This window comes from Oncorhynchus masou, chromosome 9 (assembly GCF_036934945.1).
Source record: "Oncorhynchus masou masou isolate Uvic2021 chromosome 9, UVic_Omas_1.1, whole genome shotgun sequence".
Taxonomy (NCBI): domain Eukaryota; kingdom Metazoa; phylum Chordata; class Actinopteri; order Salmoniformes; family Salmonidae; genus Oncorhynchus; species Oncorhynchus masou.
The window spans coordinates 87851853-87879430 of record NC_088220.1 but is presented as its reverse complement, the minus strand read 5'-3'; the positions used below and the strand labels follow the sequence as shown (position 1 = coordinate 87879430).

At 41.5% G+C, this 27578-nt stretch overlaps 1 protein-coding gene across 13 annotated transcripts in view; it reads left to right on the top strand.

The window, feature by feature from the left end:
• The window catches only part of aplp2 (amyloid beta (A4) precursor-like protein 2), a 174177-nt gene that overhangs the window by 97261 nt on the left and 49338 nt on the right, over positions 1 to 27578 (top strand). The window lies entirely within an intron of this gene.

The following is a 27578-nucleotide window of genomic DNA, read 5'->3' as shown; positions in this document are numbered from 1 at the left end:
ACACTGACACCCACCCCACTGTGTATTTGTGAGTGAGCTGTGTCCATAATCTTAGTTCTTTGAAGAAGGTAGAGGTGAGTGTCGTATCTCACAATGCTGGTTAGAAGTCCAGAGTTGATTTAGGGGCAAGGGTAAGGATTAAGAGCAATGGACGATGCAGAGAGAGTGAACACAATGAGTAATGATAACATGACTATATCCACAGTACTGAGTCGATATACAGGAAGTACCAGGTAATTACATGGCTATATACAGGAAGTACCAGGTAATAACATGGCTATATACAGGAAGTACCAGGTAATAATATGGCTATATACAGGAAGTACCAGGTAATTACATGGTTATATACAGGAAGTACCAGGTAATAACATGGTTATATACAGGGAGTACCAGGTAATAACATGGCTATATACAGGGAGTAACAGGTAATAACATGGTTATATACAGGGAGTACCAGGTAATTACATGGTTATATACAGGGAGTACCAGGTAATGACATGGCTATATACAGGGAGTACCAGGTAATAACATGGCTATATACAGGGAGTACCAGGTAATAACATGGCTATATACAGGAAGTACCAGGTAATAACATGGCTATATACAGGGAGTACCAGGTAATTACATGGCTATATACAGGGAGTACCAGGTAATGACATGGCTATATACAGGGAGGTAATAACATGGCTATATACAGGAAGTACCAGGTAATAACATGGCTATATACAGGGAGTACCAGATAATAACATGGCTATATACAGGGAGTACCAGATAATAACATGGCTATATACAGGAAGTACCAGGTAATAACATGGCTATATACAGGGAGTACCAGGTAATAACATGGCTATATACAGGGAGTACCAGGTAATAACATGGCTATATACAGGGAGTACCAGGTAATAACATGGCTATATACAGGGAGTACCAGGTAATAACATGGCTATATACAGGGAGTACCAGGTAATAACATGGCTATATACAGGGAGTACCAGGTAATGACATGGCTATATACAGGAAGTACCAGGTAATTACATGGCTATATACAGGAAGTACCAGGTAATTACATGGCTATATACAGGAAGTACCAGGTAATTACATGGCTATATACAGGGAGTACCAGCTAATAACATGGCTATATACAGGGAGTACCAGGTAATAACATGACTATATACAGGGAGTACCAGGTAATGACATGGCTATATACAGGAAGTACCAGGTAATTACATGGCTATATACAGGAAGTACCAGGTAATTACATGGCTATATACAGGGAGTAACAGGTAATAACATGGCTATATACAGGGAGTACCAGGTAATAACATGGCTATATTCAGGGAGTAACAGGTAATAACATGGCTATATACAGGGAGTACCAGGTAATTACATGGTTATATACAGGGAGTACCAGGTAATTACATGGTTATATACAGGGAGTACCAGGTAATGACATGGCTATATACAGGGAGTACCAGGTAATAACATGGCTATATACAGGAAATACCAGGTAATGACATGGCTATATACAGGAAGTACCAGGTAATGACATGGCTATATACAGGAAGTACCAGGTAATAACATGGCTATATACAGGGAGTACCAGGTAATGACATGGCTATATACAGGGAGTACCAGGTAATAACATGGCTATATACAGGGAGTACCAGGTAATAACATGGCTATATACAGGGAGTACCAGGTAATGACATGGCTATATACAGGAAGTACCAGGTAATTACATGGCTATATACAGGGAGGTAATAACATGGCTATATACAGGAAGTACCAGGTAATAACATGGCTATATACAGGGAGTACCAGGTAATTACATGGCTATATACAGGAGTACCAGGTAATGACATGGCTATATACAGGGAGGTAATAACATGGCTATATACAGGAAGTACCAGGTAATAACATGGCTATATACAGGGAGTACCAGGTAATGACATGGCTATATACAGGGAGGTAATAACATGGCTATATACAGGGAGTACCAGGTAATTACATGGCTATATACAGGAAGTACCAGGTAATTACATGGCTATATACAGGAAGTACCAGGTAATAACATGGCTATATACAGGGAGTACCAGGTAATAACATGGCTATATACAGGGAGTACCAGGTAATAACATGGCTATATACAGGAAATACCAGGTAATGACATGGCTATATACAGGAAGTACCAGGTAATTACATGGCTATATACAGGAAGTACCAGGTAATTACATGGCTATATACAGGGAGTACCAGGTAATAACATGGCTATATACAGGAGTACCAGGTAATAACATGGTTATATACAGGGAGTACCAGGTACTAACATGGCTTTATACAGGGAGTACCAGGTACTAACATGGTTATATACAGAGAGTACCAGGTACTAACATGGCTATATACAGGGAGTACCAGGTACTAACATGGTTAAATACAGGGAGTACCAGGTACTAACATGGCTTTATACAGGGAGTACCAGGTACTAACATGGTTATATACAGGGAGTACCAGGTACTAACATGGCTTTATACAGGGAGTACCAGGTACTAACATGGTTATATACAGGGAGTACCAGGTACTAACATGGCTATATACAGGGAGTACCAGGTACTAACATGGTTATATACAGGAAGTACCAGGTAATTACATGGCTATATACAGGAAGTACCAGGTAATTACATGGCTATATACAGGGAGTAACAGGTAATAACATGGCTATATACAGGGAGTACCAGGTAATAACATGGCTATATACAGGGAGTAACAGGTAATAACATGGCTATATACAGGGAGTACCAGGTAATTACATGGTTATATACAGGGAGTACCAGGTAATTACATGGTTATATACAGGGAGTACCAGGTAATGACATGGCTATATACAGGGAGTACCAGGTAATAACATGGCTATATACAGGAAATACCAGGTAATGACATGGCTATATACAGGAAGTACCAGGTAATGACATGGCTATATACAGGAAGTACCAGGTAATAACATGGCTATATACAGGGAGTACCAGGTAATGACATGGCTATATACAGGGAGTACCAGGTAATAACATGGCTATATACAGGGAGTACCAGGTAATAACATGGCTATATACAGGGAGTACCAGGTAATGACATGGCTATATACAGGAAGTACCAGGTAATTACATGGCTATATACAGGGAGGTAATAACATGGCTATATACAGGAAGTACCAGGTAATAACATGGCTATATACAGGAGTACCAGGTAATTACATGGCTATATACAGGGAGTACCAGGTAATGACATGGCTATATACAGGAGGTAATAACATGGCTATATACAGGAAGTACCAGGTAATAACATGGCTATATACAGGGAGTACCAGGTAATGACATGGCTATATACAGGAGGTAATAACATGGCTATATACAGGGAGTACCAGGTAATTACATGGCTATATACAGGGAGGTAATAACATGGCTATATACAGGGAGTACCAGGTAATTACATGGCTATATACAGGAAGTACCAGTTAATTACATGGCTATATACAGGAAGTACCAGGTAATAACATGGCTATATACAGGGAGTACCAGGTAATAACATGGCTATATACAGGGAGTACCAGGTAATAACATGGCTATATACAGGAAATACCAGGTAATGACATGGCTATATACAGGAAGTACCAGGTAATTACATGGCTATATACAGGAAGTACCAGGTAATTACATGGCTATATACAGGGAGTACCAGGTAATAACATGGCTATATACAGGGAGTACCAGGTAATAACATGGTTATATACAGGGAGTACCAGGTACTAACATGGCTTTATACAGGGAGTACCAGGTACTAACATGGTTATATACAGAGAGTACCAGGTACTAACATGGCTATATACAGGGAGTACCAGGTACTAACATGGTTATATACAGGGAGTACCAGGTACTAACATGGCTTTATACAGGGAGTACCAGGTACTAACATGGTTATATACAGGGAGTACCAGGTACTAACATGGCTTTATACAGGGAGTACCAGGTACTAACATGGTTATATACAGGGAGTACCAGGTACTAACATGGCTATATACAGGGAGTACCAGGTACTAACATGGTTATATACAGGGAGTACCAGGTAATAACATGGCTATATACAGGGAGTACCAGGTAATAACATGGTTATATACAGGAAGTACCAGGTACTAACATGGCTATATACAGGGAGTACCAGGTACTAACATGGCTATATACAGGAAGTACCAGGTAATTACATGGCTATATACAGGGAGTACCAGGTAATAACATGGCTATATACAGGGAGTACCAGGTAATAACATGACTATATACAGGGAGTACCAGGTAATGACATGGCTATATACAGGAAGTACCAGGTAATTACATGGCTATATACAGGAAGTACCAGGTAATTACATGGCTATATACAGGGAGTAACAGGTAATAACATGGCTATATACAGGGAGTACCAGGTAATAACATGGCTATATACAGGGAGTACAGGTAATAACATGGCTATATACAGGGAGTACCAGGTAATTACATGGTTATATACAGGGAGTACCAGGTAATAACATGGCTATATACAGGGAGTACCAGGTAATGACATGGCTATATACAGGGAGTACCAGGTAATAACATGGCTATATACAGGAAATACCAGGTAATGACATGGCTATATACAGGAAGTACCAGGTAATTACATGGCTATATACAGGAAGTACCAGGTAATGACATGGCTATATACAGGAAGTACCAGGTAATAACATGGCTATATACAGGGAGTACCAGGTAATGACATGGCTATATACAGGGAGTACCAGGTAATAACATGGCTATATACAGGGAGTACCAGGTAATAACATGGCTATATACAGGGAGTACCAGGTAATAACATGGCTATATACAGGAAGTACCAGGTAATTACATGGCTATATACAGGGAGGTAATAACATGGCTATATACAGGGAGGTAATAACATGGCTATATACAGGAAGTACCAGGTAATAACATGGCTATATACAGGGAGTACCAGGTAATTACATGGCTATATACAGGGAGTACCAGGTAATGACATGGCTATATACAGGGAGGTAATAACATGGCTATATACAGGAAGTACCAGGTAATAACATGGCTATATACAGGGAGGTAATAACATGGCTATATACAGGGAGTACCAGGTAATGACATGGCTATATACAGGGAGGTAATAACATGGCTATATACAGGGAGTACCAGGTAATTACATGGCTATATACAGGGAGGTAATAACATGGCTATATACAGGGAGTACCAGGTAATTACATGGCTATATACAGGAAGTACCAGGTAATTACATGGCTATATACAGGAAGTACCAGGTAATAACATGGCTATATACAGGGAGTAACAGGTAATAACATGGCTATATACAGGGAGTACCAGGTAATAACATGGCTATATACAGGAAATACCAGGTAATGACATGGCTATATACAGGAAGTACCAGGTAATTACATGGCTATATACAGGGAGTAACAGGTAATAACATGGCTATATACAGGGAGTACCAGGTAATAACATGGCTATATTCAGGGAGTAACAGGTAATAACATGGCTATATACAGGGAGTACCAGGTAATTACATGGTTATATACAGGGAGTACCAGGTAATTACATGGTTATATACAGGGAGTACCAGGTAATGACATGGCTATATACAGGGAGTACCAGGTAATAACATGGCTATATACAGGAAATACCAGGTAATGACATGGCTATATACAGGAAGTACCAGGTAATGACATGGCTATATACAGGAAGTACCAGGTAATAACATGGCTATATACAGGGAGTACCAGGTAATGACATGGCTATATACAGGGAGTACCAGGTAATAACATGGCTATATACAGGGAGTACCAGGTAATAACATGGCTATATACAGGGAGTACCAGGTAATGACATGGCTATATACAGGAAGTACCAGGTAATTACATGGCTATATACAGGGAGGTAATAACATGGCTATATACAGGAAGTACCAGGTAATAACATGGCTATATACAGGGAGTACCAGGTAATTACATGGCTATATACAGGGAGTACCAGGTAATGACATGGCTATATACAGGAGGTAATAACATGGCTATATACAGGAAGTACCAGGTAATAACATGGCTATATACAGGGAGTACCAGGTAATGACATGGCTATATACAGGAGGTAATAACATGGCTATATACAGGGAGTACCAGGTAATTACATGGCTATATACAGGGAGGTAATAACATGGCTATATACAGGGAGTACCAGGTAATTACATGGCTATATACAGGAAGTACCAGGTAATTACATGGCTATATACAGGAAGTACCAGGTAATAACATGGCTATATACAGGGAGTACCAGGTAATAACATGGCTATATACAGGGAGTACCAGGTAATAACATGGCTATATACAGGGAGTACCAGGTACTAACATGGCTATATACAGGGAGTACCAGGTACTAACATGGTTAAATACAGGGAGTACCAGGTACTAACATGGCTTTATACAGGGAGTACCAGGTACTAACATGGTTATATACAGGGAGTACCAGGTACTAACATGGCTTTATACAGGGAGTACCAGGTACTAACATGGTTATATACAGGGAGTACCAGGTACTAACATGGCTATATACAGGGAGTACCAGGTACTAACATGGTTATATACAGGAAGTACCAGGTAATTACATGGCTATATACAGGAAGTACCAGGTAATTACATGGCTATATACAGGGAGTAACAGGTAATAACATGGCTATATACAGGGAGTACCAGGTAATAACATGGCTATATACAGGGAGTAACAGGTAATAACATGGCTATATACAGGGAGTACCAGGTAATTACATGGTTATATACAGGGAGTACCAGGTAATTACATGGTTATATACAGGGAGTACCAGGTAATGACATGGCTATATACAGGGAGTACCAGGTAATAACATGGCTATATACAGGAAATACCAGGTAATGACATGGCTATATACAGGAAGTACCAGGTAATGACATGGCTATATACAGGAAGTACCAGGTAATAACATGGCTATATACAGGGAGTACCAGGTAATGACATGGCTATATACAGGGAGTACCAGGTAATAACATGGCTATATACAGGGAGTACCAGGTAATAACATGGCTATATACAGGAGTACCAGGTAATGACATGGCTATATACAGGAAGTACCAGGTAATTACATGGCTATATACAGGGAGGTAATAACATGGCTATATACAGGAAGTACCAGGTAATAACATGGCTATATACAGGGAGTACCAGGTAATTACATGGCTATATACAGGGAGTACCAGGTAATGACATGGCTATATACAGGGAGGTAATAACATGGCTATATACAGGAAGTACCAGGTTATAACATGGCTATATACAGGGAGTACCAGGTAATGACATGGCTATATACAGGGAGGTAATAACATGGCTATATACAGGGAGTACCAGGTAATTACATGGCTATATACAGGGAGGTAATAACATGGCTATATACAGGGAGTACCAGGTAATTACATGGCTATATACAGGGAGTACCAGGTAATTACATGGTTATATACAGGGAGTACCAGGTAATTACATGGTTATATACAGGGAGTACCAGGTAATGACATGGCTATATACAGGGAGTACCAGGTAATAACATGGCTATATACAGGAAATACCAGGTAATGACATGGCTATATACAGGAAGTACCAGGTAATGACATGGCTATATACAGGAAGTACCAGGTAATAACATGGCTATATACAGGGAGTACCAGGTAATGACATGGCTATATACAGGGAGTACCAGGTAATAACATGGCTATATACAGGGAGTACCAGGTAATAACATGGCTATATACAGGGAGTACCAGGTAATGACATGGCTATATACAGGAAGTACCAGGTAATTACATGGCTATATACAGGAGGTAATAACATGGCTATATACAGGAAGTACCAGGTAATAACATGGCTATATACAGGAGTACCAGGTAATTACATGGCTATATACAGGGAGTACCAGGTAATGACATGGCTATATACAGGAGGTAATAACATGGCTATATACAGGAAGTACCAGGTAATAACATGGCTATATACAGGGAGTACCAGGTAATGACATGGCTATATACAGGGAGGTAATAACATGGCTATATACAGGGAGTACCAGGTAATTACATGGCTATATACAGGGAGGTAATAACATGGCTATATACAGGGAGTACCAGGTAATTACATGGCTATATACAGGAAGTACCAGTTAATTACATGGCTATATACAGGAAGTACCAGGTAATAACATGGCTATATACAGGGAGTACCAGGTAATAACATGGCTATATACAGGGAGTACCAGGTAATAACATGGCTATATACAGGAAATACCAGGTAATGACATGGCTATATACAGGAAGTACCAGGTAATGACATGGCTATATACAGGAAGTACCAGGTAATTACATGGCTATATACAGGGAGTACCAGGTAATAACATGGCTATATACAGGGAGTACCAGGTAATAACATGGTTATATACAGGGAGTACCAGGTACTAACATGGCTTTATACAGGGAGTACCAGGTACTAACATGGTTATATACAGAGAGTACCAGGTACTAACATGGCTATATACAGGGAGTACCAGGTACTAACATGGTTATATACAGGGAGTACCAGGTACTAACATGGCTTTATACAGGGAGTACCAGGTACTAACATGGTTATATACAGGGAGTACCAGGTACTAACATGGCTTTATACAGGGAGTACCAGGTACTAACATGGTTATATACAGGGAGTACCAGGTACTAACATGGCTATATACAGGAGTACCAGGTACTAACATGGTTATATACAGGGAGTACCAGGTAATAACATGGCTATATACAGGGAGTACCAGGTAATAACATGGTTATATACAGGAAGTACCAGGTACTAACATGGCTATATACAGGGAGTACCAGGTACTAACATGGCTATATACAGGAAGTACCAGGTAATTACATGGCTATATACAGGGAGTACCAGGTAATAACATGGCTATATACAGGGAGTACCAGGTAATAACATGACTATATACAGGGAGTACCAGGTAATGACATGGCTATATACAGGAAGTACCAGGTAATTACATGGCTATATACAGGAAGTACCAGGTAATTACATGGCTATATACAGGGAGTAACAGGTAATAACATGGCTATATACAGGGAGTACAGGTAATAACATGGCTATATACAGGGAGTACCAGGTAATTACATGGTTATATACAGGGAGTACCAGGTAATAACATGGCTATATACAGGGAGTACCAGGTAATGACATGGCTATATACAGGGAGTACCAGGTAATGACATGGCTATATACAGGGAGTACCAGGTAATAACATGGCTATATACAGGAAGTACCAGGTAATTACATGGCTATATACAGGAAGTACCAGGTAATGACATGGCTATATACAGGAAGTACCAGGTAATAACATGGCTATATACAGGGAGTACCAGGTAATGACATGGCTATATACAGGGAGTACCAGGTAATAACATGGCTATATACAGGGAGTACCAGGTAATAACATGGCTATATACAGGGAGTACCAGGTAATAACATGGCTATATACAGGAAGTACCAGGTAATTACATGGCTATATACAGGGAGGTAATAACATGGCTATATACAGGGAGGTAATAACATGGCTATATACAGGAAGTACCAGGTAATAACATGGCTATATACAGGGAGTACCAGGTAATTACATGGCTATATACAGGGAGTACCAGGTAATGACATGGCTATATACAGGGAGGTAATAACATGGCTATATACAGGAAGTACCAGGTAATAACATGGCTATATACAGGGAGTACCAGGTAATGACATGGCTATATACAGGGAGGTAATAACATGGCTATATACAGGGAGTACCAGGTAATTACATGGCTATATACAGGAGGTAATAACATGGCTATATACAGGGAGTACCAGGTAATTACATGGCTATATACAGGAAGTACCAGGTAATTACATGGCTATATACAGGAAGTACCAGGTAATAACATGGCTATATACAGGGAGTACCAGGTAATAACATGGCTATATACAGGGAGTACCAGGTAATAACATGGCTATATACAGGAAATACCAGGTAATGACATGGCTATATACAGGAAGTACCAGGTAATTACATGGCTATATACAGGGAGTAACAGGTAATAACATGGCTATATACAGGGAGTACCAGGTAATAACATGGCTATATTCAGGGAGTAACAGGTAATAACATGGCTATATACAGGGAGTACCAGGTAATTACATGGTTATATACAGGGAGTACCAGGTAATTACATGGTTATATACAGGGAGTACCAGGTAATTACATGGCTATATACAGGGAGTACCAGGTAATGACATGGCTATATACAGGAAGTACCAGGTAATGACATGGCTATATACAGGAAGTACCAGGTAATAACATGGCTATATACAGGGAGTACCAGGTAATGACATGGCTATATACAGGGAGTACCAGGTAATAACATGGCTATATACAGGGAGTACCAGGTAATAACATGGCTATATACAGGGAGTACCAGGTAATGACATGGCTATATACAGGAAGTACCAGGTAATTACATGGCTATATACAGGAAGTACCAGGTAATAACATGGCTATATACAGGGAGTACCAGGTAATTACATGGCTATATACAGGGAGTACCAGGTAATTACATGGCTATATACAGGGAGTACCAGGTAATGACATGGCTATATACAGGGAGGTAATAACATGGCTATATACAGGAAGTACCAGGTAATAACATGGCTATATACAGGGAGTACCAGGTAATGACATGGCTATATACAGGGAGGTAATAACATGGCTATATACAGGGAGTACCAGGTAATTACATGGCTATATACAGGGAGGTAATAACATGGCTATATACAGGGAGTACCAGGTAATTACATGGCTATATACAGGAAGTACCAGGTAATTACATGGCTATATACAGGAAGTACCAGGTAATAACATGGCTATATACAGGGAGTACCAGGTAATAACATGGCTATATACAGGGAGTACCAGGTAATAACATGGCTATATACAGGAAATACCAGGTAATGACATGGCTATATACAGGAAGTACCAGGTAATTACATGGCTATATACAGGAAGTACCAGGTAATTACATGGCTATATACAGGGAGTACCAGGTAATAACATGGCTATATACAGGGAGTACCAGGTAATAACATGGTTATATACAGGGAGTACCAGGTACTAACATGGCTTTATACAGGGAGTACCAGGTACTAACATGGTTATATACAGAGAGTACCAGGTACTAACATGGCTATATACAGGGAGTACCAGGTACTAACATGGTTAAATACAGGGAGTACCAGGTACTAACATGGCTTTATACAGGGAGTACCAGGTACTAACATGGTTATATACAGGGAGTACCAGGTACTAACATGGCTTTATACAGGGAGTACCAGGTACTAACATGGTTATATACAGGGAGTACCAGGTACTAACATGGCTATATACAGGGAGTACCAGGTACTAACATGGTTATATACAGGAAGTACCAGGTAATTACATGGCTATATACAGGAAGTACCAGGTAATTACATGGCTATATACAGGGAGTAACAGGTAATAACATGGCTATATACAGGGAGTACCAGGTAATAACATGGCTATATACAGGGAGTAACAGGTAATAACATGGCTATATACAGGGAGTACCAGGTAATTACATGGTTATATACAGGGAGTACCAGGTAATTACATGGTTATATACAGGGAGTACCAGGTAATGACATGGCTATATACAGGGAGTACCAGGTAATAACATGGCTATATACAGGAAATACCAGGTAATGACATGGCTATATACAGGAAGTACCAGGTAATGACATGGCTATATACAGGAAGTACCAGGTAATAACATGGCTATATACAGGGAGTACCAGGTAATGACATGGCTATATACAGGGAGTACCAGGTAATAACATGGCTATATACAGGGAGTACCAGGTAATAACATGGCTATATACAGGGAGTACCAGGTAATGACATGGCTATATACAGGAAGTACCAGGTAATTACATGGCTATATACAGGGAGGTAATAACATGGCTATATACAGGAAGTACCAGGTAATAACATGGCTATATACAGGGAGTACCAGGTAATTACATGGCTATATACAGGGAGTACCAGGTAATGACATGGCTATATACAGGAGGTAATAACATGGCTATATACAGGAAGTACCAGGTAATAACATGGCTATATACAGGGAGTACCAGGTAATGACATGGCTATATACAGGGAGGTAATAACATGGCTATATACAGGGAGTACCAGGTAATTACATGGCTATATACAGGGAGGTAATAACATGGCTATATACAGGGAGTACCAGGTAATTACATGGCTATATACAGGAAGTACCAGGTAATTACATGGCTATATACAGGAAGTACCAGGTAATAACATGGCTATATACAGGGAGTACCAGGTAATAACATGGCTATATACAGGGAGTACCAGGTAATAACATGGCTATATACAGGAAATACCAGGTAATGACATGGCTATATACAGGAAGTACCAGGTAATTACATGGCTATATACAGGAAGTACCAGGTAATTACATGGCTATATACAGGGAGTACCAGGTAATAACATGGCTATATACAGGGAGTACCAGGTAATAACATGGTTATATACAGGGAGTACCAGGTACTAACATGGCTTTATACAGGGAGTACCAGGTACTAACATGGTTATATACAGAGAGTACCAGGTACTAACATGGCTATATACAGGGAGTACCAGGTACTAACATGGTTAAATACAGGGAGTACCAGGTACTAACATGGCTTTATACAGGGAGTACCAGGTACTAACATGGTTATATACAGGGAGTACCAGGTACTAACATGGCTTTATACAGGGAGTACCAGGTACTAACATGGTTATATACAGGGAGTACCAGGTACTAACATGGCTATATACAGGGAGTACCAGGTACTAACATGGTTATATACAGGAAGTACCAGGTAATTACATGGCTATATACAGGAAGTACCAGGTAATTACATGGCTATATACAGGGAGTAACAGGTAATAACATGGCTATATACAGGGAGTACCAGGTAATAACATGGCTATATACAGGGAGTAACAGGTAATAACATGGCTATATACAGGGAGTACCAGGTAATTACATGGTTATATACAGGGAGTACCAGGTAATTACATGGTTATATACAGGGAGTACCAGGTAATGACATGGCTATATACAGGGAGTACCAGGTAATAACATGGCTATATACAGGAAATACCAGGTAATGACATGGCTATATACAGGAAGTACCAGGTAATGACATGGCTATATACAGGAAGTACCAGGTAATAACATGGCTATATACAGGGAGTACCAGGTAATGACATGGCTATATACAGGGAGTACCAGGTAATAACATGGCTATATACAGGGAGTACCAGGTAATAACATGGCTATATACAGGGAGTACCAGGTAATGACATGGCTATATACAGGAAGTACCAGGTAATTACATGGCTATATACAGGAGGTAATAACATGGCTATATACAGGAAGTACCAGGTAATAACATGGCTATATACAGGGAGTACCAGGTAATTACATGGCTATATACAGGGAGTACCAGGTAATGACATGGCTATATACAGGGAGGTAATAACATGGCTATATACAGGAAGTACCAGGTAATAACATGGCTATATACAGGGAGTACCAGGTAATGACATGGCTATATACAGGGAGGTAATAACATGGCTATATACAGGGAGTACCAGGTAATAACATGGCTATATACAGGGAGTACCAGGTAATGACATGGCTATATACAGGAAGTACCAGGTAATTACATGGCTATATACAGGGAGGTAATAACATGGCTATATACAGGAAGTACCAGGTAATAACATGGCTATATACAGGGAGTACCAGGTAATTACATGGCTATATACAGGGAGTACCAGGTAATGACATGGCTATATACAGGGAGGTAATAACATGGCTATATACAGGAAGTACCAGGTAATAACATGGCTATATACAGGAGTACCAGGTAATGACATGGCTATATACAGGGAGGTAATAACATGGCTATATACAGGGAGTACCAGGTAATTACATGGCTATATACAGGGAGGTAATAACATGGCTATATACAGGGAGTACCAGGTAATTACATGGCTATATACAGGAAGTACCAGGTAATTACATGGCTATATACAGGAAGTACCAGGTAATAACATGGCTATATACAGGGAGTACCAGGTAATAACATGGCTATATACAGGGAGTACCAGGTAATAACATGGCTATATACAGGAAATACCAGGTAATGACATGGCTATATACAGGAAGTACCAGGTAATTACATGGCTATATACAGGAAGTACCAGGTAATTACATGGCTATATACAGGAGTACCAGGTAATAACATGGCTATATACAGGGAGTACCAGGTAATAACATGGTTATATACAGGGAGTACCAGGTACTAACATGGCTTTATACAGGGAGTACCAGGTACTAACATGGTTATATACAGAGAGTACCAGGTACTAACATGGCTATATACAGGAGTACCAGGTACTAACATGGTTAAATACAGGGAGTACCAGGTACTAACATGGCTTTATACAGGGAGTACCAGGTACTAACATGGTTATATACAGGGAGTACCAGGTACTAACATGGCTTTATACAGGGAGTACCAGGTACTAACATGGTTATATACAGGGAGTACCAGGTACTAACATGGCTATATACAGGAGTACCAGGTACTAACATGGTTATATACAGGAAGTTCCAGGTAATTACATGGCTATATTCAGGAAGTACCTGGTAATTACATGGCTATATTCAGGGAGTAACAGGTAATAACATGGCTATATACAGGGAGTACCAGGTAATAACATGGCTATATACAGGGAGTAACAGGTAATAACATGGCTATATACAGGGAGTACCAGGTAATTACATGGTTATATACAGGGAGTACCAGGTAATTACATGGTTATATACAGGGAGTACCAGGTAATGACATGGCTATATACAGGGAGTACCAGGTAATAACATGGCTATATACAGGAAATACCAGGTAATGACATGGCTATATACAGGAAGTACCAGGTAATGACATGGCTATATACAGGAAGTACCAGGTAATAACATGGCTATATACAGGGAGTACCAGGTAATGACATGGCTATATACAGGGAGTACCAGGTAATAACATGGCTATATACAGGGAGTACCAGGTAATAACATGGCTATATACAGGGAGTACCAGGTAATGACATGGCTATATACAGGAAGTACCAGGTAATTACATGGCTATATACAGGGAGGTAATAACATGGCTATATACAGGAAGTACCAGGTAATAACATGGCTATATACAGGGAGTACCAGGTAATTACATGGCTATATACAGGGAGTACCAGGTAATGACATGGCTATATACAGGGAGGTAATAACATGGCTATATACAGGAAGTACCAGGTAATAACATGGCTATATACAGGGAGTACCAGGTAATGACATGGCTATATACAGGGAGGTAATAACATGGCTATATACAGGGAGTACCAGGTTTTTACATGGCTATATACAGGGAGGTAATAACATGGCTATATACAGGGAGTACCAGGTAATTACATGGCTATATACAGGAAGTACCAGGTAATTACATGGCTATATACAGGAAGTACCAGGTAATAACATGGCTATATACAGGGAGTACCAGGTAATAACATGGCTATATACAGGGAGTACCAGGTAATAACATGGCTATATACAGGAAATACCAGGTAATGACATGGCTATATACAGGAAGTACCAGGTAATTACATGGCTATATACAGGAAGTACCAGGTAATTACATGGCTATATACAGGGAGTACCAGGTAATAACATGGCTATATACAGGGAGTACCAGGTAATAACATGGTTATATACAGGAGTACCAGGTACTAACATGGCTTTATACAGGGAGTACCAGGTACTAACATGGTTATATACAGAGAGTACCAGGTACTAACATGGCTATATACAGGGAGTACCAGGTACTAACATGGTTATATACAGGGAGTACCAGGTACTAACATGGCTTTATACAGGGAGTACCAGGTACTAACATGGTTATATACAGGGAGTACCAGGTACTAACATGGCTTTATACAGGGAGTACCAGGTACTAACATGGTTATATACAGGGAGTACCAGGTACTAACATGGCTATATACAGGGAGTACCAGGTACTAACATGGTTATATACAGGGAGTACCAGGTAATAACATGGCTATATACAGGGAGTACCAGGTAATAACATGGTTATATACAGGAAGTACCAGGTACTAACATGGCTATATACAGGGAGTACCAGGTACTAACATGGCTATATACAGGAAGTACCAGGTAATTACATGGCTATATACAGGGAGTACCAGGTAATAACATGGCTATATACAGGGAGTACCAGGTAATAACATGACTATATACAGGGAGTACCAGGTAATGACATGGCTATATACAGGAAGTACCAGGTAATTACATGGCTATATACAGGAAGTACCAGGTAATTACATGGCTATATACAGGGAGTAACAGGTAATAACATGGCTATATACAGGGAGTACCAGGTAATAACATGGCTATATACAGGAGTACAGGTAATAACATGGCTATATACAGGGAGTACCAGGTAATTACATGGTTATATACAGGGAGTACCAGGTAATAACATGGCTATATACAGGGAGTACCAGGTAATGACATGGCTATATACAGGGAGTACCAGGTAATGACATGGCTATATACAGGAAATACCAGGTAATGACATGGCTATATACAGGAAGTACCAGGTAATTACATGGCTATATACAGGAAGTACCAGGTAATGACATGGCTATATACAGGAAGTACCAGGTAATAACATGGCTATATACAGGGAGTACCAGGTAATGACATGGCTATATACAGGGAGTACCAGGTAATGACATGGCTATATACAGGGAGTACCAGGTAATAACATGGCTATATACAGGGAGTACCAGGTAATAACATGGCTATATACAGGAAGTACCAGGTAATTACATGGCTATATACAGGGAGGTAATAACATGGCTATATACAGGAAGTACCAGGTAATAACATGGCTATATACAGGGAGTACCAGGTAATTACATGGCTATATACAGGGAGTACCAGGTAATGACATGGCTATATACAGGGAGGTAATAACATGGCTAATAACATGGCTATATACAGGAAGTACCAGGTAATAACATGGCTATATACAGGGAGTACCAGGTAATGACATGGCTATATACAGGGAGGTAATAACATGGCTATATACAGGGAGTACCAGGTAATTACATGGCTATATATACCAGGTAATTACAGGATATACAGGTAATAATTACATGGCTATATACAGGGAGTACCAGGTAATAACATGGCTATATACAGGGAGTACCAGGTAATAACATGGCTATATACAGGAAGTACCAGGTAATTACATGGCTATATACAGGAAGTACCAGGTAATAACATGGCTATATAAGGGAGTACCAGGTAATAACATGGCTATATACAGGGAGTACCAGGTAATAACATGGCTATATACAGGGAGTACCAGGTAATTACATGGTTATATACAGGGAGTACCAGGTAATTACATGGCTATATACAGGGAGTACCAGGTAATGACATGGCTATATACAGGTAATAACATGGCTATATACAGGAAATACCAGGTAATGACATGGCTATATACAGGAAGTACCAGGTAATGACATGGCTATATACAGGAAGTACCAGGTAATAACATGGCTATATACAGGGAGTACCAGGTAATGACATGGCTATATACAGGGAGTACCAGGTAATAACATGGCTATATACAGGGAGTACCAGGTAATAACATGGCTATATACAGGGAGTACCAGGTAATGACATGGCTATATACAGGAAGTACCAGGTAATTACATGGCTATATACAGGGAGGTAATAACATGGCTATATACAGGAAGTACCAGGTAATAACATGGCTATATACAGGGAGTACCAGGTAATTACATGGCTATATACAGGGAGTACCAGGTAATGACATGGCTATATACAGGGAGGTAATAACATGGCTATATACAGGAAGTACCAGGTAATAACATGGCTATATACAGGGAGTACCAGGTAATGACATGGCTATATACAGGGAGGTAATAACATGGCTATATACAGGGATTACCAGGTAATTACATGGCTATATACAGGGAGGTAATAACATGGCTATATACAGGGAGTACCAGGTAATTACATGGCTATATACAGGAAGTACCAGGTAATTACATGGCTATATACAGGAAGTACCAGGTAATAACATGGCTATATACAGGGAGTACCAGGTAATAACATGGCTATATACAGGGAGTACCAGGTAATAACATGGCTATATACAGGAAATACCAGGTAATGACATGGCTATATACAGGAAGTACCAGGTAATTACATGGCTATATACAGGAAGTACCAGGTAATTACATGGCTATATACAGGGAGTACCAGGTAATAACATGGCTATATACAGGGAGTACCAGGTAATAACATGGTTATATACAGGGAGTACCAGGTACTAACATGGCTTTATACAGGGAGTACCAGGTACTAACATGGTTATATACAGAGAGTACCAGCTACTAACATGGCTATATACAGGGAGTACCAGGTACTAACATGGTTAAATACAGGGAGTACCAGGTACTAACATGGCTTTATACAGGGAGTACCAGGTACTAACATGGTTATATACAGGGAGTACCAGGTACTAACATGGTTATATACAGGGAGTACCAGGTACTAACATGGTTATATACAGGGAGTACCAGGTACTAACATGGTTATATACAGGGAGTACCAGGTACTAACATGGCTATATACAGGGAGTACCAGGTACTAACATGGTTATATACAGGAAGTACCAGGTAATTACATGGCTATATACAGGAAGTACCAGGTAATTACATGGCTATATACAGGGAGTAACAGGTAATAACATGGCTATATACAGGGAGTAACAGGTAATAACATGGCTATATACAGGGAGTACCAGGTAATAACATGGCTATATACAGGGAGTAACAGGTAATAACATGGCTATATACAGGGAGTACCAGGTAATTACATGGTTATATACAGGGAGTACCAGGTAATTACATGGTTATATACAGGGAGTACCAGGTAATGACATGGCTATATACAGGGAGTACCAGGTAATAACATGGCTATATACAGGGAGTACCAGGTAATAACATGGCTATATACAGGGAGTACCAGGTAATAACATGGCTATATACAGGGAGTACCAGGTAATGACATGGCTATATACAGGAAGTACCAGGTAATTACATGGCTATATACAGGGAGGTAATAACATGGCTATATACAGGAAGTACCAGGTAATAACATGGCTATATACAGGGAGTACCAGGTAATTACATGGCTATATACAGGGAGTACCAGGTAATGACATGGCTATATACAGGGAGGTAATAACATGGCTATATACAGGGAGTACCAGGTAATTACATGGTTATATACAGGGAGTACCAGGTAATTACATGGTTATATACAGGAAGTACCAGGTAATAACATGGCTATATACAGGGAGTACCAGGTAATGACATGGCTATATACAGGGAGTACCAGGTAATAACATGGCTATATACAGGGAGTACCAGGTAATAACATGGCTATATACAGGGAGTACCAGGTAATGACATGGCTATATACAGGAAGTACCAGGTAATTACATGGCTATATACAGGGAGGTAATAACATGGCTATATACAGGAAGTACCAGGTAATAACATGGCTATATACAGGGAGTACCAGGTAATTACATGGCTATATACAGGGAGTACCAGGTAATGACATGGCTATATACAGGGAGGTAATAACATGGCTATATACAGGAAGTACCAGGTAATAACATGGCTATATACAGGGAGTACCAGGTAATGACATGGCTATATACAGGAGGTAATAACATGGCTATATACAGGGAGTACCAGGTAATTACATGGCTATATACAGGGAGGTAATAACATGGCTATATACAGGGAGTACCAGGTAATTACATGGCTATATACAGGAAGTACCAGGTAATTACATGGCTATATACAGGAAGTACCAGGTAATAACATGGCTATATACAGGGAGTACCAGGTAATAACATGGCTATATACAGGGAGTACCAGGTAATAACATGGCTATATACAGGAAATACCAGGTAATGACATGGCTATATACAGGAAGTACCAGGTAATTACATGGCTATATACAGGAAGTACCAGGTAATTACATGGCTATATACAGGGAGTACCAGGTAATAACATGGCTATATACAGGGAGTACCAGGTAATAACATGGTTATATACAGGGAGTACCAGGTACTAACATGGCTTTATACAGGAGTACCAGGTACTAACATGGTTATATACAGAGAGTACCAGGTACTAACATGGCTATATACAGGGAGTACCAGGTACTAACATGGTTATATACAGGGAGTACCAGGTACTAACATGGCTTTATACAGGGAGTACCAGGTACTAACATGGTTATATACAGGGAGTACCAGGTACTAACATGGCTTTATACAGGGAGTACCAGGTACTAACATGGTTATATACAGGGAGTACCAGGTACTAACATGGCTTTATACAGGGAGTACCAGGTACTAACATGGTTATATACAGGGAGTACCAGGTACTAACATGGCTTTATACAGGGAGTACCAGGTACTAACATGGTTATATACAGAGAGTACCAGGTACTAACATGGCTATATACAGGGAGTACCAGGTACTAACATGGTTATATACAGGGAGTACCAGGTACTAACATGGCTTTATACAGGGAGTACCAGGTACTAACATGGTTATATACAGGGAGTACCAGGTACTAACATGGCTTTATACAGGGAGTACCAGGTACTAACATGGTTATATACAGGGAGTACCAGGTACTAACATGGCTTTATACAGGGAGTACCAGGTACTAACATGGTTAAATACAGGGAGTACCAGGTACTAACATGGCTTTATACAGGGAGTACCAGGTACTAACATGGTTATATACAGGGAGTACCAGGTAATAACATGGCTATATACAGGGAGTACCAGGTAATAACATGGTTATATACAGGAAGTACCAGGTACTAACATGGCTATATACAGGGAGTACCAGGTACTAACATGGCTATATACAGGAAGTACCAGGTAATTACATGGCTATATACAGGGAGTACCAGGTAATAACATGGCTATATACAGGGAGTACCAGGTAATAACATGACTATATACAGGGAGTACCAGGTAATGACATGGCTATATACAGGAAGTACCAGGTAATTACATGGCTATATACAGGAAGTACCAGGTAATTACATGGCTATATACAGGGAGTAACAGGTAATAACATGGCTATATACAGGGAGTACCAGGTAATAACATGGCTATATACAGGGAGTACAGGTAATAACATGGCTATATACAGGGAGTACCAGGTAATTACATGGTTATATACAGGGAGTACCAGGTAATAACATGGCTATATACAGGGAGTACCAGGTAATGACATGGCTATATACAGGGAGTACCAGGTAATAACATGGCTATATACAGGAAATACCAGGTAATGACATGGCTATATACAGGAAGTACCAGGTAATTACATGGCTATATACAGGAAGTACCAGGTAATGACATTGCTATATACAGGAAGTACCAGGTAATAACATGGCTATATACAGGGAGTACCAGGTAATGACATGGCTATATACAGGGAGTACCAGGTAATAACATGGCTATATACAGGGAGTACCAGGTAATAACATGGCTATATACAGGGAGTACCAGGTAATAACATGGCTATATACAGGAAGTACCAGGTAATTACATGGCTATATACAGGGAGGTAATAACATGGCTATATACAGGAAGTACCAGGTAATAACATGGCTATATACAGGGAGTACCAGGTAATTACATGGCTATATACAGGGAGTACCAGGTAATGACATGGCTATATACAGGGAGGTAATAACATGGCTATATACAGGAAGTACCAGGTAATAACATGGCTATATACAGGGAGTACCAGGTAATGACATGGCTATATACAGGGAGGTAATAACATGGCTATATACAGGGAGTACCAGGTAATTACATGGCTATATACAGGGAGGTAATAACATGGCTATATACAGGGAGTACCAGGTAATTACATGGCTATATACAGGAAGTACCAGGTAATTACATGGCTATATACAGGAAGTACCAGGTAATAACATGGCTATATACAGGGAGTACCAGGTAATAACATGGCTATATACAGGGAGTACCAGGTAATAACATGGCTATATACAGGGAGTACCAGGTAATTACATGGCTATATACAGGAAGTACCAGGTAATTACATGGCTATATACAGGAAGTACCAGGTAATTACATGGCTATATACAGGGAGTACCAGGTAATAACATGGTTATATACAGGGAGTACCAGGTACTAACATGGCTATATACAGGGAGTACCAGGTACTAACATGGTTATATACAGGGAGTACCAGGTACTAACATGGCTTTATACAGGGAGTACCAGGTACTAACATGGTTATATACAGGGAGTACCAGGTACTAACATGGCTTTATACAGGGAGTACCAGGTACTAACATGGTTATATACAGGGAGTACCAGGTACTAACATGGCTATATACAGGGAGTACCAGGTACTAACATGGTTATATACAGGGAGTACCAGGTAATAACATGGCTATATACAGGGAGTACCAGGTAATAACATGGTTATATACAGGAAGTACCAGGTACTAACATGGCTATATACAGGGAGTACCAGGTACTAACATGGCTATATACAGGGAGTACCAGGTACTAACATGGTTATATACAGGGAGTACCAGGTACTAACATGGCTATATACAGGGAGTACCAGGTACTAACATGGCTATATACAGGGAGTACCAGGTACTAACATGGTTATATACAGGGAGTACCAGGTACTAACATGGCTATATACAGGGAGTACAAGCATTACACAGCATCCTCGTAGACATATGGAGGTTAACTGACAAGCCCAAGCGTGAACAAAGAGATGCTTACTAGGCCAGCAGCCTTGGAGATGAGAACGGACTGGACAAAGGATAAGAGAGAAGACATTTCAATTCCATTTAGAACATCAGCAACCGTTAACCAATCAAACGATACCAAGCTTCCAGTAACCTAAACGCTCCCAGGCCCAATTCTCCACAGTGTCACAGCATTTAACGGCTTGTGCAATGAAGGGGGATGAAAAATCAGACAGAATTCCTGAGAAGACAATGAAACCCTTTACATAATAGCGGAATTCAGAGATGTCCCTGAGATACAAGATGGCGTCAGAATATATTCGGATTCAGAAAACGTTAATGTCCTCCGAGGTAATTCATCTTGCAGCAGTCAAAAAACATATAACATCTAAAAAATATATAATAATAATAATAAAAAGCAAAGGATATTTACAAACTAATTGTCAGGATAAGTGCTAAGTGCAATTAGTTGGAAATGTGTTAAGTTGCAGAATTGCATTCGGAATAAAAGAGAACTTGGTTTTTAACCTTAGGTAGTCTGTCCCTGTGTCCAGAGGGGAGGAGCTGGATTTAGAGATGGGAAGAGGCCCTGCCAATCAGAGAGATGGAAGGCCCTGCCAATCAGAGAGAGAATGAAGAGATGAAGGGCTCTGCCCAGGTAGAGAGATGGAGGGCTCTGCCCAGGTGGAGAGATGAAGGGCTCTGCCCAGGTGGAGAGATGGAGGGCTCTGCCCAGGTAGAGAGATGGAGGGCTCTGCCCAGGTAGAGAGATGGAGGGCTCTGCCCAGGTAGAGAGATGGAGGGCTCTGCCCAGGTAGAGAGAAGGAGGGCTCTGCCCAGGCAGAGAGATGGAGGGCTCTGCCCAGGTAGAGAGATGACCAGGCAGAGAGATGGAGGGCTCTGCCCAGGCAGAGAGATGGAGGGCTCTGCCCAGGCAGAGAGATGGAGGGCTCTGCCCAGGCAGAGAGATGGAGGGCTCTGCCCAGGCGGAGAGATGGGGGGGCTCTGCCCAGGCGGAGAGATGGAGGGCTCTGCCCAGGCGGAGAGATGGAGGGGCTCTGCCCAGGCGGAGAGATGGGGGGCTCTGCCCAGGCGGAGAGATGGGGGGCTCTGCCCAGGCGGAGAGATGGGGGGGCTCTGCCCAGGCGGAGAGATGGGGGGCTCTGCCCAGGCGGAGAGATGGGGGGGCTCTGCCCAGGCGGAGAGATGGAGGGCTCTGCCCAGGCGGAGAGATGGGGGGCTCTGCCCAGGCGGAGAGATGGGGGGCTCTGCCCAGGCGGAGAGATGGGGGGCACTGGAGATGGGGGGGCTCTGCCCAGGCGGAGAGATGGGGGGCTCTGCCCAGGCGGAGAGATGGGGGGCTCTGCCCAGGCGGAGAGATGGGGGGCTCTGCCCAGGCGGAGAGATGGGGGCTCTGCCCAGGCGGAGAGATGGGGGGAGATCTGCCCAGGCGGAGAGATGGGGGGGCTCTGCCCAGGCGGAGAGATGGGGGGGCTCTGCCCAGGCGGAGGGATGGGGGGGCTCTGCCCAGGCGGAGAGATGGAGGGCTCTGCCCAGGTGGAGAGATGAAGGGCTCTGCCCAGGTGGAGAGATGGAGGGCTCTGCCCAGGTAGAGAGATGGAGGGCTCTGCCCAGGTAGAGAGATGGAGGGCTCTGCCCAGGTAGAGAGATGGAGGGCTCTGCCCAGGTAGAGAGAAGGAGGGCTCTGCCCAGGCAGAGAGATGGAGGGCTCTGCCCAGGTAGAGAGATGACCAGGCAGAGAGATGGAGGGCTCTGCCCAGGCAAAGAGATGGAGGGCTCTGCCCAGGCAGAGAGATGGAGGGCTCTGCCCAGGCAGAGAGATGGAGGGCTCTGCCCAGGCAGAGAGATGGGGGGCTCTGCCCAGGCAGAGAGATGACCGTTCTTGCTATTGCTGCCCCATGATTGTTCCAGTCCTGACCATCTTTGCCCAACCTCTTTTTCTGTATAACCTTGATGTTCCCAAACCAGCAGGTCAAGCGGACAGAATGCTCTCAATGAATGATTTATACAAGAGAACCACGATGGTTAGATTAACATTAAAAACAAAGTGTAGTTTCCATAGGAAATACAGTCTCCGTTGGCCTTTCTTAAAAATAGTACACTGATCCCAGGACAGTTTGTTGTCGATTACTAGCCCAAGGTATTTGTACTCCTCCGCTATGTCAATGGGCTCTCCTTTTATCAGTGATGGTGTGTGTATGGTAGCGTTCCATCAAAGTCAATCACAGTGTCCTTTTTACATTTTTTTTTCCTGTATTTAAAGTTAAGAGGGGATGACTCACACCAGACAGTAACGTCATTCTGAGCCAGTCCGCCTCATCCCCTTCGAGAAGACGGACCAAAGTAGTATGGTCAGCATGTTTGATCAGGTGTCGTCCTGGGAACCCGACTCCGGCAGCTGTCTGTATACAGTATGTATTGTACTGGTGAAAGAACACTGCCCTGTGGGGTTCCAACTGAAGCAGTACCCACCTCAGAGAGTGTGTTGCCAACTCGTACCTGCTGAGACCTATCAGTTAGGAAGTTGGTGATCCTTGTGATAAGCATCGAGTCCCAAGTCTCCTCTCAGTCTGTCCGCGAGGACCAACGGGATTGATTGTGTTAAATACCGAGGAGAAATCTCCAAACATGATACGCACATGGGTTTTTACCGCCCCCCAAATGCGCACCAGATGTAAGAGAGAGAGGATGGCATCATCTGTTCCTCTCTCTGACCCGGTAAACAGATTGGAGGAGGTCAACAAGGTGACTGGTGTTGGTGAAAGTCTTCATGATTTTAATCAAGAGATTTTAATCAACAGAGAGATCAGAGCGACAGGTATGTAATGATTTGATGCAGATGGATGATAGTTTTTTGGGGGGACAGTTACAACAATAGATTTCCTTCCATAAAGGTGGAATTTCCAATGTATCAAGGGACCGCAGAAAGAGAGAGCTGACGACGCCTCTCAGCTGAACAGTGTTTCAATACAGGACCACGGATGTTACCAGGCCCCGGGCTCTTTTGTGCTCCGGCGCTTTTGAAAAACTCATTGTACGACTTTCTCATCGTTGACAAGCTTTTGCCAAAAGACAGGCCAGGGGAGTTCATTGTAAGACCTGACAGAGTTTCCCTGTAGAGAGATGCATTACGAGATCATCCATCCGACATCAGAGTACTCCCTGTAGAGAGATGCAAGCTCAGAGATCATCCATCCGTATAGATTGCCATGACACCATCAGAGTTCTCCTCCAGACAGGCCAGGGGATAGCATCAGAGTTCTCCCTGGGAGATACAAGTTATCACAGAGATCATACATCCGTATAGATAGCATCAGAGTTCTCCCTGTAGAGAGATGCAAGTTACCACAGAGATCATCCATCCGTATAGATAGCATCAGAGTTCTCCTGTAGAGAGATGCAAGTTACCCGTGTTTCAAAGTTCGGATGCAAGTGAAGATCCTGTATAGATAGCATCAGAGTTCTCCCTGTAGAGAGATGCAAGTTATCACAGAGATCATACATCCGTATAGATAGCATCAGAGTTCTCCCTGTATGCAAGTTACCACAGAGATCATCCATCCGTATAGATAGCATCAGAGTTCTCCCTGTAGAGAGATGCAAGTTACCACAGAGATCATACATCCGTATAGATAGCATCTCCCTGTAGAGTTCTCCATCCGTATGATAGCAGAGTTCTCCCTGTATGCAAGTTACCACAGAGATCATACATCCGTATAGATAGCATAGCATGCAGAGTCATCTCCCTGATAGCATCAGAGATGCAAGTTACATCACAGAGATCATACATCCGTATAGATAGCATCAGAGTTCTCCCTGTAGAGAGATGCAAGTTACCACAGAGATCATCCATCCGTATAGATAGATTGGATGCAAGTTACCACAGAGATCATCCATCCGTATAGATAGCAGTGAACAAGTTTCATCATAAATAGCATCAAACCTGGATACTCATAGCATTACTATATCACTCATTCAATAGTCAGTCCTCTGGGTACTGTAACAGAGACACATTCAATAGTCAGTCCTCTGGATACTGTAACAGAGATATAGTCAGGCCTCTGGATACTGTAACAGAGATATAGTCAGTCCTCTGGATACTGTAACAGAGATATAGTCAGTCCTCTGGAGACTGTAACAGAGATATAGTCAGTCCTCTGGATACTGTAACAGAGACTCATTCAATAGTCAGTCCTCTGGATACTGTAACAGAGATATAGTCAGTCCTCTGGGTACTGTAACAGAGATATAGTCAGTCCTCTGGATACTGTAACAGAGATATAGTCAGTCCTCTGGATACTG